Below are 12,849 nucleotides of genomic sequence, written 5' to 3' on the forward strand. Positions count from 1 at the left end.
GCTGCTACGACATTTATGACCAACGATCAATTTTTTTTTAATTTCTGGCATATTGCATCATCCATATATCTCCTTCACCTCCACATGATTCCAATGATTTTACTTTTCGGTTACTATATTTTTTCCAATATTTTAAAAATTTGGTACAATTTGAACCTAAAAATTACACTTTTTATTCCCGTTGAGACAATTTAAAAATTTGACTTTTCATCCCTGATGTCCTATTTTTAAACGCTTTGTTGCTTTATAGTCAAGATGAAAAAAGACAACAAATTTGAAGGCAATTGTCATTACATTTGAATAATTTTTCAAGCCAATTTAAAGCCAAGTTGACCTCAGTCCAACAACATTTTCTTTCTTGTAAAGGATACCCACTTTTAAGACCAATCGCTTAACTATAAAAACAAAACAACTTCATTGAAAAGTTTATCGACTTTCGATTTCGTATTTGAATGACAATGAAGTCTTTGACCACGCAACAATATTTTTTCAGTGTATAACCTATTGCTGTAGCTATAGGTATTTTCGATAATGTTATGATCAGATAAATTCCCAGCAAAAAAGCGTCGCCAAAAAAGTAATGAAAATGTTCTTTTTGGATCCGGAAGTGGTGCAAAATTGAAGCAGAAGCGATGAATTTAACATGGGCTTGTCATAGGACGGAAGTCTTCCATTTCAACGGTCGTTGCACTGAATGTGCATCATTTCTATAGGTGTGATCCGAATTCAATGTTTTGGATGTAAAATAAAAAATTCTGTGACATTTTGTTAAATAAATAATTTTTATAATTTTTAATGGATATTAACGCTTGTCGGAAACGTTTGACCTCAAATATTTTCACAATTTTTTCAGATGGGATTTAGCATTTTTTTCGACAAAATTTAAATGATTTGTACCATTTTATGAATTCTTACTCTGTTTTTAACCTATTTGACACAAAACAAGTTAAAATTACCCATTAAAATTATTAAACCCCCAAGGTTTAAAAAAATTGAATTAAAAGAACTTCCTGGGTAGTTAAAATAAAGAACATCATTGGGAGTGCATCTTCTGGAAGTGCTTTTAAAGTTGTGCCTTTGGAAGAACTTCCAATTTTTTTTTGCTGGGTTGTGACCAATCTCTCTTCGGATTATATGTTATGTTATACATTGTGAACCCCTTGCTAACATCTTTATTTCTAAAATATTTTTCATGAAAATTGCTGCAATCATTTTCGAGTTCATATAACCCTTACTTCAATGAGTTGTAATCAATTCAGCCATGTATCTTCTAATCAAATTATATAATAAATCAATCCTTCGTCATAGCATATAACCCACTCAAAAAAAAACAACAACAACAACAAAAACGAAAACCTAAATAGGCCACCAAAAGCTCCCAAGTAGATCATCTTACATCTCTTAGCCTTATAGCCTTTCCGTTAATTTAATTACATTTTTATTAAAAAGCTTTGAGTTGAGATTCTCATGTTAGCAGCACCATTAAAGAGGTGATTTCATTGCGCATGCGCAACTAAGTATTCTCCTATCTCTTTCATCCGATCAAAGATGTTAGCCAAATTGAATTGTATCTTAATTTCATTGCCTGTGAGGCATAATGGAGGTAGCGCAGGCGAAGGTTTGGCTACGTCGATCCATGGATCCATGGCATATGGCTATGTTGGGGCATTTATATTTGGAACGATGTTGTTATTACTGTTGCTGTTTTTTTTTCTTTTTTTTTAATTTTTTCGGTTTTTAGTTTTGGGTTTGGTTTGGTCCTCTGTTAATCGTTGGTCATGAAACATAACATAACAGTCATTTATTTCTTCTCATCTCATTGTGGGTTTTTGATTTTTTTTTTGCTTCTTGGGTCGATCGTCCTCGTCGACGTTTCTGGTATCCATGACTTGATAGTTTCTTAATGGTTGTAGATGCATTTGTTGTTGATTTTATTTTATTTTTTTGTTTTGGTGTTCCATTGCTCGCTTAGCTCTCATAATTATAGTCACGAAAGGAAATAAAGATTTCATTTCAGTTTGACTGTTGAAAACTGAAACCAAACGCGCGATCTCAATGCGAACGTATACAATACAGAGTGGGAATAAAACGAGCCCAACACCACCAAACCATACAAATCGTTTGGTTTGAATGTTAGTTTGGTTGGCCATGCCATGGAACATGGTAAGTAAGGTTGGGTTGAAATTTTTTCAGACCACCCAACTGGTAAGTAAGTGAGGTTCACAGTTGTTTGGTGTAGTTGTTGCTGGTTTTGACCCAAGTGACAGTGGTTTAAAATACTGCATTGATGCTACATATATCCTGTGAAATTTAATGAGGAATATGTTCAAAAAACGAATGAAACATATGATAAAGGATATCCTTATGTCTGCTATGTGCGAATATCTTTTGCGGCATCTTCCTGCAGTATCCTCCAATAAATAAAGTGAATATTTCAAGGCGTTTCTCAGAGCATGACTTCTAAGTAAGATTCTAATGTTAATTCAAAATTAATTAGCAAACGTCAACTCCCTGGAAAGAAATTCTCACAACTAAAAAAATTAGCTAAAAATTTTAAACTTAAGAACCACGTATGTAATAAAATAAAAATATCAAGCATTGTTTTTTTCATTTCCATTTTAATACATCTCCAAATCGATCATTTCGTGGTGCATGCTCTTATCTTTTTAAATATATTATCTAGAGTGAAAGTAGCTAAACTCATGATCCGTAAAAATTTTAAATTCAATGAAAATTCTCAAAAAATCAATTTTATGAAAAACTTATTTTGATTATATTTACTTAAGATGATCAAAATCAAAATGAGGTTGTGACGATACTCAAAATTTCTGAAATTTTAAAAATCCTCATAAAATTAAAAATTTATGTTATTATGAAAATTTTATTTTTTCCGTATTTCCTCAAATATATATTGTAGAGCAATATGGTTTTGGATTTTTGGGGTTATGACAATTAAAAAGTTAGATTTTCTAAATCTTCATAAAAGTAAAAAATTAAATTAAATTAATTAATTTATTGGAGGAGACTATGAATAGAACCTTACGGTTTGTATTGTCATGGTCATTGTCTATCCATAAACTCATCGAAATCTAAGGCGATTATGTTTGCCTTTTCAAACCATGGTTTTCCCGATTTAAATATTTCCCTAGGAAGTGAGAATATTCAGTTTGTGGACAGACATAAGTGTCTTGGGGTGGTGCTTGATTCTTCCCTTAATTTGAATTCAATTGTCCGTTATGTGTATAGGGTTTGAGGGCGTGATCACATCTCGTGTCATGTGAAGGACTTCTTGGGATGTAGTCTTGAGGACTTTGTAAGATATCGTATGCTATACACCTTTTATAAAGCAGTCAGGGATGGTAGACCGCACAAGCAGGACCTTTGTGTTTAGTAGGTCGACACGTAATCCGCAGATTTATGTGCCAGTCATTTGAAATTCGATGTTTATGATATGGTTTGTTGTTCGGATTGCCAGGTGTTGGAATTTTCTGCCGTTAGACCTACGTATTTTCTCCCATAGCAATAATGTGTTTCGTCGTAAAATCTTGCATCATTTCTGTAATTATTCACATATTTAGGTTTGCTATATAGTCATTCGCGATTTTTCAATGGTTACATCTTATTATAATCATTTTATAGGATTATGATTATACTGAATTATTACTAATGGTCTTATTGATGTATGACTGCCACTACCTGAACTGGACTTCATTATTATCAGTTTTATTATTTACGGTTGTTATCATATTTTTATTTTGTTTTTATGGTTGGGGAACCATTTTTTTATTATAAATTTTATATAAGTTTTTATTATTAATTAGGATAGATATTATTATCATTGATTGTTACATATTGATACTCAGGATTTATATACCACGTAATACAGTTTTTTGGCCATAAGGCTTTTTGTATTATATATGATGGATAAATAAATAAATAAATAAATATCAAAACATGGTCCGATAATCACCATTTACGGCACATCTCTTTATTTTCCTAGAATACCTCTAGATTCCCAATTTCAGGCAAATTGGGTAAAAGCTACGGATTCTAGAAGTACAAGAAGTAAAATCGGGATATCGGTCTATATGGGGGCTATATCAAATCATGGACCGATACCCACCATTTTCGGCACACCTCTTTATGGTTCTAGAATACCTCTAGATTGGGTAAAAATTACGGATTCTAGAAGACCAAGAAGTAAAATCGGGAGATCGGTCTATATGGTGGCTATATCAAAATATGGACCGGTACTCACCATTTTCGGTACACGTCTTTAGGGTCCTAGAGTACCTCTAGATTTCAAATTTCAGGTAAATTGGATTAAAACTACGGATTATAGAAGCCCAAGAAGTAAAATCGGGAGATCGGTCTATATGGGGGCTATATCAAAACATGAACCGATACACCCCATTTTCAGCACACCTCTTTATGGTTCTAGAATACCTCTAGATTTCCAATTTCAGCCAAATCGGATGGAAAATACACTTTCTAGACGCCCAAGAAGCAAAATCGGGAAATCGGTCCACAACATGGACCGATAGACACCATTTTCGGTACACTTTTTGATGGTCTTAAAATACCTCTAGATTTCCAATTTCAGGCAAATTGGATAAAAACTACAGTTTTTATAAGCCCAAGACCCCAAGACTACTGGTAGTGTATAGAAGGAACTAACATCCCCAGTCGATTACTGGCAGGAACTAGTTACCCAATCGGTTACTGGTAGTGTGTAAAGGAATTAGTTCTCCAATCGGTTACTGGTAGTGTGTATATATATATTCCCCAAACGGAGAAGCTAGTCGATTACTGGAAGTGGCATAATTGAATCGACTGTGGAACAATGTAACTAGTTCCCCAAGCGGGTACGTGTAGTTTATATAGGAACTAGTTACCCAATCGGTTACTGGTAGTGTGTAAAGGAATTCGTTCTCCAATTGGTCACTGGTAGTGTGTATATATATATATATTCCCCAAACGGGGAAGCTAGTTCCCCAAACGGTTACTGGTAGTGTATATAGGAACTAGTTGCCCAATCGGTTACTGGTAGTGTGTAAAGGAACTAGTTCTCCAATATGTTACTTTTAGTGTATAAGGTAGTCATTTAGAAGAACTAGTTCCTCAATCGGTTACTGGTGGTGTGTAAAGGAGCTAGTTATTTTCCAATCGCTTACTTGTAGTGTATAAGGTAGTCATTTTTTGTTTGGTAGGTTTTTTGTAAAAATTTCTCCAAACACTAGAATGTATTAAACTCCTGAATATGCCTATGATTACCCTCTAGTCACGAGAGTAACCAAATGCCACCAACATCTAGTTCCGAAATTAGCTTTTGGAAATGCCTTATTGAGCTGGCTCCATTTTATACTATAGGTAATGTAGAATCCAATTAAGGTATCTAGTTCACAAAATATGTTTTTTGTGGCGTACTACTACTAGCTACTGAACTGAGCTCAAGTAATGCTATAGGGAATGCTTTAAAGACGAAAACACGAAATCCATGTAAAAATTTCACAATTTACTTCATGATTGTTTGTAACTAGTTCCTTTACACACTACCAGTTACCGATTGGGTAACTAGTTCCTACACGGATGAAAAAGACTGTTTTTCATATGTTTGGCTATAAACATTATATGTTTGCAACACAAAGTTTTAAACACAATATTTTTGAGTGCAAGCATATAATGTTCATAAACTAGCATAACATGTTTGGGACATATATGTTAATATGTTAGAACATATTATGTTTGGGACATAAAATGTTTGTAAATAAAATATGCTTGGATGCAAACATATATTAATTTAGAAATAGCCTATAAACATATATGTGTTTAGTAGCTTGGAGCGCTATTTAACAGGGAGCGATATTGAATTAAGTTGGTGGTTGTTGCTTGTTATTACAAAATTAACATTTTATTTTTCCTTGGGCAATTGATCAGCTACTTCTTTGATCCTTACAAACTGTGTGGTCCGCTGTTCGAATCCCCGTCCGGCAAAAGGTAAAATTAAAATAAAATAAAAATCATAAAATTGAATAATTTCTTCTACAATGTTTGTATTACAGAAAAAGGTGCTAAGAACTAAAAAATGTCGTGGAAGTGAGAAAGATATGGGGGAATATACAATTAGGCAGAAACAAAATTTTGAGCATTCAGGTCGAAAACCTATGTTGTTAGCACCTATGTTGTTAGCACCTAACACGGCCATCGATTGCCGCAAATCTCTCAATGAGATGGCTGAGCAGTACAATATTCACCTAATATGGGTGCCTGGCCATAGGAACATACCGGGGAACTGCGAAGCGGATGAGTTGGCAAGGCTAGGGACTACCTTACATATTCCAGGGGAACTAGAATTTGTTGGTATGCCCCTAGCTACCTGCAAGTTCATGCTGCGTGAGAAGGCTGTTATGATGGCAAATGTTCGATGGGAGAATTGCAAGGGTTGTAACGACACCAAGCAAATATGGCCCCATTTCAACTTAAACCGCACACTAGATATGCTAATGTCCTCGAGACGTCAGGTATCACTCCTGATATCTGCTATAACGGGTCGCTGCCTGATAGGAGATTTTGCAAAAACTATTGGCGCGAAGTATAATGACTATTGTATGAGCTGTCATGATGCGGAGGAAAAAGAATCAATTAAACACCTCTTGTGTGAGTGTCCTGCATTTTGTGTAAAGCGCAAGCAACTTTTAGGAGCATATAGCTTCAGATTACTGGCGGATCTGGAAAACGTTAACTTAAGCAGTCTGCTAATATTTTTGGAACAATCTGGTTGGTTCAATAAAGAAAAATAATCAAGAAGGTTCAGCGGTTAAAACTAGAAGTGCCCATATGTAATAGGTACTTTTAGTTAATGTGGTATCACAATGGACTGAATAGTCTAAGTGAGCCTGAATCTTAATCGGGCTGCCACTTTAACCTAACCTAACCTAGCACCTATATTACCTGTTTATTTTCATAATTCATTGTGATTGTAAATATATAAATAAATAAATAAAATTTTGAGCACAATATTGTTTGGGAGAATTTTTTTAAGCATATAATATTTTTGGGTGCAAAATGCTTCCAAACATATTATATGTTCACAAAATAACATATTGTTTTTTTGGAAGACAACATTATTGAATTCGGATGCAAAAATACAAAATGTTTGGAACTTAGACTACCCAAACATATATTGTTTAGACCAATATGCTTTCAAACATATTATATATTGGAAGAGATCAAACATATAAATGTTTGGGCAATACCCAAAAATGTATATGCTTGAAGCAAAATATGTTTGGGAGTATATGTTACGGAAGCGATTGTTTATGAGGGTGTATATACACTACCAGTACCGCTTGGGGAACTAGTAACTTTTTCCCACAGTCGATTCCCTTAGCCACTACCAGTAATCGACTGCGGATTTTAGGTCCTTCTGACTACCTTATTCATTAAAAGTAAAAGATTGGAGAACTAGTTCCCGCACACACTATCCCCGATCGGTTACTGGTGCTGTATAGAAGAAACTGACATCCCCAGTCGATTACTAACAGTGGCATAAGGGAATCGACTGTGGAACAACGTAACTAGTTCCCCAAGCAGTTACTAGTAGCGTTAACACACTACCAGCAACCGATTGGAGAACTAGTTCCTTTACACACTACCAGTAACCTATTGGGTAACTAGTTCCTATATACAGTACCAGTAACCGCTTGGGGAACTAGTTACATTTTTCCACAGTCGATTCAATTATGCCACTGCCAGTAATCGACTGGAGATGTTAGTTCCTTCTATACACTACCAGTAACCGATCGGGGATAGTGTGTAAAGGAACTAGTCTCCAATCTTTTACTTTTAGTGAATGAGGTAGTCAGAAGGACATTACATCCCCACTAGATTACTGGTAGTGGCTAAGGGAATCGACTGTGGAACAACGTAACTAGTTCCCCAAGCGGTTACTGGCAGTGCATATAGGAACTAGTTACCCAATCGGTTACTGATAGTGAATATAGGAACTAGTTACCCAATCGGTTACTGGTAGTGTATATAAGAACTAGTTCCCTAAGCGGTTACTGGTAGTGTGTAAAGAAACTACTTCTCCAATCCTACCAGTAACCTATTAGTTCCACAGTCGATTCCCTTAAACCCCTGCGTAACCGACTGGGGATGTTAGTTCCTTCTATACACTACCAGTAACGGGTCGGGGATAGTGTGTAAAGGAGCTAGTTCTCCAATCTTTTACTTTTAGTGAATAAGGTTGTCAGAAGGACCTAAAATCCCCAGTCGATTACTGGTAGTGGCTAAGGGAATCGACTGTGGAACAACGTAACTAGTTCCCCCAAAAGGTTACTGGTAGTGTACATAGGAACTAGTTACCCAATCGGATACTTGTAGTGTATAAGGTAGTCATTTGTGACTGTGGAACAGAATAACTAGTTCCCAAATCGGTTACTGGTAGTGTGTAAAGTAACTTTAAAAACAAAAACGCATTATTAGTTAAGTAGTGAATAAGGTAATTACCCTGTAGCCACGGGAGTTAGTTTCAAACCTATATGGGGACTATATCAAAATTTGGACCGATATAGCACATCTTCGAACTTGACCTGCCTGCAAACAAAAGACGAATCTGTGCCAAATTTCAGAACGATAGCGCCATTATTGAAGGCTGTAGCGTGATTATAACAGACAGACGGACAGACGGGCATGCTTACATCGTCTTAGAATTTCTCCCTGATCAATAATATATACTTTATATAGTCGGAAATCGATATTTCAATGTGTTACAAACGGAATGATAAACTTATTATACCCCCGTCACCATTCTATGGTGGTGGGTATAAAAATCAATAAAAATCCTCAATTTCAATTCCCATTACTTTAATATGTACCATAGAGCGATTAGTATTTAAATTTGTGACGATACCAAAAAATTCAATAAAAATTTCTAAAAATTCCAAATTTATTTTTCCATTCTACTGTGTCTATTTCGAAACCAATATAGGGTAGTCAGGGAGGAACATCATTGTAGTACTCCTCCTTATTTGAAGTTGATAAGGCCTAGTCTCTGCCAGGCATCAACTTAAAATGGACAAAAACACAGGGGAATTTCAACAAACGTGTGTCGATCATTTACCCAAATCTACAACAGCAACTGCATCATCACAGCCACTACCATCACAAACATCAATAATCAGTAACATTCAAATAAAAGTTATGCCCCAATAAAAGCCCATCAGCTACAACAGCAGCAACAACAACAATAGTAACAAACAACCACTACAAAAGCCATGATAATCAGGAAAATACAAGAGAATTTTAACCTTGCAGTAAGCTCTACATTTTTACACACAAGTCTGGCAACACACAAACATGCTGCGCATGCGCACTCAGTGGCTAAATTTTTGCATCAGAAGAAGGATGTAGCATCTGAAACATGTTGGTCATCGACCAATCGTAGAAGCAACATTATTAAGAAATTAACTTAAATTCTGAGATTTTATGTTGTTTGTTTTTATACATCGGCAATAATTTCCATTTTGCCCAAATATACACTCGAAAATAGAATGAATGGAGTTTTAACCACTTCGAAAGGGAGAAAAAAATATTGTCGTAATTTATTTTTATGTTTTTATTTTCTTTTTATATTTACGTGCCTAAATGACATTTTTACGTAGCATAGAAGAAGCATTTCTCTGTTACAAAGTTTTTTATTTGACCAAAAGTTGATAAAATTTCCATTAAAGGCGTTTTGTCCATAGTGTTATGCGATTTGACTATAAAATTGGTTGCTTTATGTAAAAGAAAATGTCGTTGAACTGGAGACATCTTGGCTTTAATAAATCTTTTAACTTGAGTATTAATTAAATAGACGTAAAATTTTAAACTTAATTTTAATACATTTTTTACTTAAACGTTTGCTTATACTAGAAGTCAAACTTAGTTTTTTATTTGCAGTTAACATGCTTATGAGAGACTTAGATTTGGTGAGATTACGATTTTTAAGTGTGACTTCTCGTTTCCGAGACAAACAATGATTCCGAAACAAACAATAGGAAAAAAAAAACAAATAAGGTAAAGACAAAATCTTTAGAACTGGGTAACCGTTTTTCCGCCTGAAGATGAAATTAGGAAGCTGATCAGGAAATAAAATACCCCTGCAAGTGCAATAGTTCCAGACGATTTTTTGTAATATAAAATTTTTAGAATTCTTTGAAAATGAAGTCAACTCAACTAATTGGCCTTTGATGTTGGTCATAAACGACACTTCCAACTTGTACGAAAAATTCGAATTTGATATTCTTTCTAGGATTTCTAGTCAGGTTTTTAAGGTCATGAGTTTATCTAGATAAAAGATTATTTATTTCATATTTTTATCCAACGTTTCGTGGGGACTTCCTTCTTCCTCTGGAATTTATTGAAATCTGGCAAGAACATAATAAAATATACGAAAATAACAATTTGAATTGAAAGTGTAATGTGAGGTAGCTTTTTTAATGCCCAAAAGTCGAAAGTCGGGACTTCAAAAGTCGACATTTCAATAATCGAACAAGTCGAAAGTTGGCTTTTTGAAATTTTTAAAAAGTCAGATATTCGAAAAAATTATAAATTTTCGAAAAATAAAGCAATTCATATTTTTTAAAATTTTGAAGAAAAAAAAAACGAGAACTTGAACAAGTATATACAGCACTAAGTTCGGCCGGGCCGAATCTTAAATACACACCACCATGAACCAAATATTAGGGTTTCCTTTGAAATTTCAGGAGGGCTTGAGGACTTGAGGACACTTCCCGAAGATAAATTTAAAGATTTCACCTATGAGGACTATATCAGATTCTGGATTTATAAGAACCATTTTTGTTTGAGTTTTAGAGGAATCATTAACATCTCTTGTAAGTGTGCAAGAAAATTATAAAATAATGTCTTGATTTGTAATCTTAAATCTGTAGAAGTAAAATCTGGAAATTTTACATTGAGTTTCAAGCAATTTTCATGGTCAGTGCGCCTTCTACACCCTCAAGAAGTGAAGTCGGTCTATATGGAGGCATTACCAAATGGACCGATAAAAACTTAATCCGATACACGTTTTTGTGAGCCTAAAATACCAGAATATTTACAATTTCAGGCAAATCAGATAAAAACTACGGTTTCTAGAAACCCAAGTAGTTAAATCGGGAGATTTTTCTTATGGGGGCTATACTAAAATATGGACCGATACTCACCGTCTTCGGCACACCTCTTTATGACCCGAAAATACCTCTAGATTTCCAATTTCAGGCAAATTGGATAAAAACTTCGGATTCTAGAAGCCCAAGAAGTAAAATCGGGAAATCGGTCTATATGGGGGCTATACCAAAATATGGACCGATACTCACCATTTTCGGCACACCTCTTTATGGTCCTAAAATACCTCTAGATTTCCAATTTCAGACAAATTGGATAAAAACTATATATATGGGGACGGCGACCGGACATATCCCCCAACGGACATTTCGCCCAAAATGATTTTTGGGTGTTATGACCTCCAATGGGGCGGTCACATCGCCCAATTTTAGTTTGGGCTTTATGTCCTCCCTCATCGCGGTCATAAGCCCCATAAAAAATGTGGGTGTTATGACCGTTTGAATATAATTGAATATAAACAATAGTTTAAAATAACAAAATAACATGGGGACTATATCAAAACCGGGACCGGTATAGCCCATCTTCGAACTTGACCTGCCTGCAGACAAAAGACGAGTTTGTGCAAAATTTCAGCACAATTGCTTCATTATTGAAGACTGTAGCGTGATTACAACAGACAGACAGACAGACAGACGGACATCGTTATATCGTCTTAGAATATATATACTTTATATAGTCGGAAATCGATATTTCGATGTGTTACAAACGGAATGACAAACTTATTATACCCCCGTCACCATTCTAGGGTGGTGGGTATAAAAATAGGTTTTCGAATTTTAAAAAATATTTTTTTGAGTGTTTGGGGAGACACCGTGGTGCAATGGTTAGCAGTTAGGCTTCACTGCAATATGCAATGCCATTCGGACTCGGCTACTAAAAGGAGGTCCCTTGTCATTGAGCATAACATAGAATCGGGCAGCACTCATTGATAAGATAGAAGATCACCACTGTGGTATCACAATGGACTGAATACTCTAAGTGAGCGTGAAATATCGGGCTGCCACTATACCTACCTACATGGACGCTTTGATTTTTTTTTTTTTTGAGAAAAAAGTGGGGTAGGTTGGGTTAGCTATATAGGCAGCCCGTTATATTAGGCTCTCTTCACTCAACAAGTGATGCCAATATGATGCTTTTAGCACCAAATTTAGTGCTCTTTGATTTCCAAAAAGTACCAAATTCCCTTTTTAGTGTCTTTTCCAAAAAAGCACCAACTTGGTGCTTTCTGGCATTTTCATTTAGTGATTTTGGTGCTTTTTTCAATTTGAACCGTATTACGTTTAATTGACGATATCTTTTCATACAAAAATTCGGATTAGACTTTCAAAAGCTTCAGAAACTCAACTATATTGCCAAATATAGAATTTGATTGTTATACAGGTTGTATTGATTATTTTTTTAACTCTCTCATACCCAAATTAAAATGCACGGATTTAAAATTTTTTTTATGAGCTGTATATGTTAGTCTTGGCTCACACCAGAAATGAAAAAAAAATCAAAGCCCTTGGTCTCCTGGTTCGTCACATAATGCTAAAAAACGCATGTCGAACTAATCGAAATAACGGTACTTAGGAGCATATAATCAGAATATTGCCTATAGGCAACATTGGGCATGAGAGGGTTAATCAATATTGGTATTTAGGGTATTCTTTAGAAATGCCTAGCGACGAGTGACGA

This window comes from Haematobia irritans, chromosome 2 (assembly GCF_050003625.1).
Source record: "Haematobia irritans isolate KBUSLIRL chromosome 2, ASM5000362v1, whole genome shotgun sequence".
NCBI lineage: Eukaryota > Metazoa > Arthropoda > Insecta > Diptera > Muscidae > Haematobia > Haematobia irritans.